The sequence below is a fragment of the Rattus norvegicus genome, chromosome 2, assembly GCF_021556685.1.
Source record: "Rattus norvegicus strain SHRSP/BbbUtx chromosome 2, alternate assembly SHRSP_T2T, whole genome shotgun sequence".
Taxonomy (NCBI): domain Eukaryota; kingdom Metazoa; phylum Chordata; class Mammalia; order Rodentia; family Muridae; genus Rattus; species Rattus norvegicus.
In genome coordinates, this window is record NC_141535.1 from 239,369,219 (window position 1) to 239,372,495 (window position 3,277).

At 36.8% G+C, this 3,277-nt stretch overlaps 1 pseudogene; it reads left to right on the forward strand.

Moving 5' to 3' along the window:
* Window positions 1–1,752: 1,752 nt before the first annotated feature.
* On the forward strand, window positions 1,753–2,577 carry Esd-ps1 (esterase D, pseudogene 1; annotated as a pseudogene).
* The last annotated feature ends 700 nt before the right edge of the window (window positions 2,578–3,277 follow it).

The following is a 3,277-nucleotide window of genomic DNA, read 5'->3' on the forward strand; positions in this document are numbered from 1 at the left end:
GAAGAATGGTCTATGACAAAAAGAAAAGTTACAGATGCTACATCAGCTAGTCTAAGAGCAGCTGGAGGGTCAACATTTGGAAGATCCCACTAACCCCTAGAAATTCTCCTGAATTTGTCATTAAAATGAAAACAGGAGAATGGAGGGTGTTGACATATCTTAGAGCAATTAATAAAATCATTCAGCCAAAAGGATCTTAAGAACCTAGAATCACAATGCCTTCCTTATTATCTAGGTCATAGCCTATTATAATGTTTGATATAAAAGTTTGCTTTCTCACAATTCCTTTGCATGAGAGTGACAGAGAAAGGTGTGCTTTGTCAGTACTTTATTTTAATAGTTGTTCAATAAAGAGGTATTTTGTGTCTTTACACGAGAAATGTTGAGTAAACCTACCTTTTGCCAATATTTTGTACAACAGCCATTAGAAATAATTCATAAACTGTTTCCTCAATCCAAAATTTATTACATGGATGATATCTTATTGGCAGATTCAGATACAAATGCCTTAGAGGGAAAATGTTTGATGAAGCAAAGAGAATTTAGCCTTGGTAGGGATTACAAATTGCTCTTGAAAAGGTGCAGTGAAGTTATTATAATAATTATGTAAGATATGGTAGGTCTACAAAAGATTTGACGACAGAAAATACAAATCAGTGGAACTCAATTGAGAACTGTGAATGATTTTCAAAATCGTTGGAAGACTTTAATTGGCTAAGGCCTATAATTGGATTAACTACTCAAGAACTAAGTCACTTATTCCAAATCTTACAAGAACGATAAAACTTAAATAGCCCAAGAGAATTGTAGGCAGGGGCTGAAAAAGAGTTAGCTCTGTTAGAAAAGAAATTACAAGAGGCACATAGAGATTGTTTGGGTGAAAAGATGGTGTATATTTTAGTTACTTTACCTTCTACTCCTTCTCCCACATGAATTCTTATGCAGAGCGAAGATAATATCTGAGAATGGATATCTTTAACATAATGAGTAAAATACTGAAGACCTCAATAGAAAAGGTTTCTAAATTGACTCTGAAAGGAAAAACAAGACTTCATCAATTAGCAGATTCAAAAATCAGAGATATATGCCATCCTCGTGGTAATATTAGATTTTCCACAATCTCTTACTATAGTTACTGACTCTCAATTTGCAGGAAGAGTTGTTTTGCATATAGGAACTTCTGACCTTATTCAGGATGATTCAGAATTAACTTCTTTATTTATTCAACTACAACATGTTATCAGAAATGGAAATAGACCATTGGGTATAATACCATACTATCACACTCAGTATGGTTCGACCAGTTCCTCTAGCACAGACAACAATGAAATTGATCAGCTACTAGTTAGAAATGTGCTAGAAGCATCAGAATTCCATTAATAATAAAACATGTCAACAACAAATGTTTAAAGGAAAAGTTTTCTATTGCTTGGCCGCAAGACAAAGAAATGTCTCACCTGTTCTTTGTATAACCAGACTTCATTAGCTACAGGGAGTAACCCAAAAAGTACCCAAAGAAATAAAATAAGGCAAATGGGTGTGTTTTATTTTGCAGAGCTTGGAAATTTAAAATATGCATATTGTACAATAGACACATTCAGGATTTCAATGGGAGGCCGCTTTAAGTTCTGAGAAGGCTGATTCTGTACTAACAGATTTATTATAGGTTATGGCAATTATGGGAATGCCTGCACAAATTAAGACTGACAATGCTTCTGATGACTTTGGAGCTGCCCCTCACCAAGGAGAAGAATGGTGCCAAAACAAGTTTCCAGCAACAGGTGCTTTGGAGGGCTCCAGAAAGTTTTCGAACATAGCAGTGTTGAGCTGAAATGTAAAATGTAATCTGCTGTCTACTAACCACCCTAGTCTGAGAGAGGAAAGTGCCCTGCCCTTTACTGGCTGTCTGGTTTAACTTGCACAGAACAAAATTTCGTATCGAAGTCTGGCTATCAGCAAGCTGCCTTGTGTTCATTGCCCTGATACCAGCTCCAGTAGCTGCGAAGTTAAAGGAGAAGATGACAGCTTTGGCACTGGTGCTCGGTTTTACGTGAACGCCACTGAAGATCTTTGGATCGCTAACTACAGACTATAGGCTTATGTAACAGATGAGCTTCCACAACTCATAAAAGCCAATTTCCCAGTGGACCCACAGAGGATGTCTCTTTTTGGTCACTGCACGAGAGACCACGGAGCTATGATTTGTGCTTTGAAAGAACCTGGAAAATACAGATCTGTGTCAGCATTTGCTCCAATTTGCAACCCTCTGCTCTGTCCTTGGGACAAAAATGCTTTTAATTGATATTTGGGACCAGATCAAAGTAAATGGAAGGCATAGGATGCCACCTGTCTCATGAGGTTCTATTCAGGTTCGCCGATTGACATATTAATTGATCAAGGAAAAGATGAGTTTCTCTCAGATGGACAGTTACTCCCTGATGACTTCCTAGCTGCCTATACAGAAAAGAAAATCACTGTTGTTTTCAGGCTACAATGGGTTATGATCACAGTTACTACCTCATCGCAACCTTCATCACTGACCACATCAGGCATCATGCAAAGTATCTGATTTCATGAAAAGCTTCAGACAAGAGAATCTCATCCGGATGGTAAAATTTGGAATCCACAGGATTGCTGACTGAAAGTTTTTGGATTTTCTCTCAAATGGTCATGTTCCTGTAGCCGAATTGCTTTTCTGAATAAATACATCAAAATTAAAAAAAAAATCTGACAATGCTACAACACATGTCTCTGGTAAAGTGATACATTTTTCATATTATAATATAAATCATACTACATTATACCACTCAATCCTATAGGACAAGAGAGATCTAATCACACTTTAAAGGAGACACTTAAACAATACAAAGGGATAATAAAGACCCTCAGAGATAGATTACATAGTGCTTTATTAACCTTGTATTTTTGAATGCTAATGAACAAAAAGACAACTACTGCTGAGAAGCAATGGATTATGGGAAAAACTGCAGATCTAAATCAGCCTGATTATATTGAGGTCGTCCTAACTTTATAATGGAGGGAAAGAAAAGATTTACACTGGGGGGAGAGGCTTTATATTTGTTTCCATGGGAAAAGCTGTGAATTCCTTACAAATTGATAAAAATCAAATTTGACATGGGTAGACCTCCTAAAGATCTCGGTTGAAGACAGGGAGAAATAAATAAAAAAGAAGAGCAAAAAAGTAAAACATATGCTGTTCCTTCTATATGGGGACAGCTCTGAGAGGCTGAGACATGAAAGTTATCTCCAGCCAGAA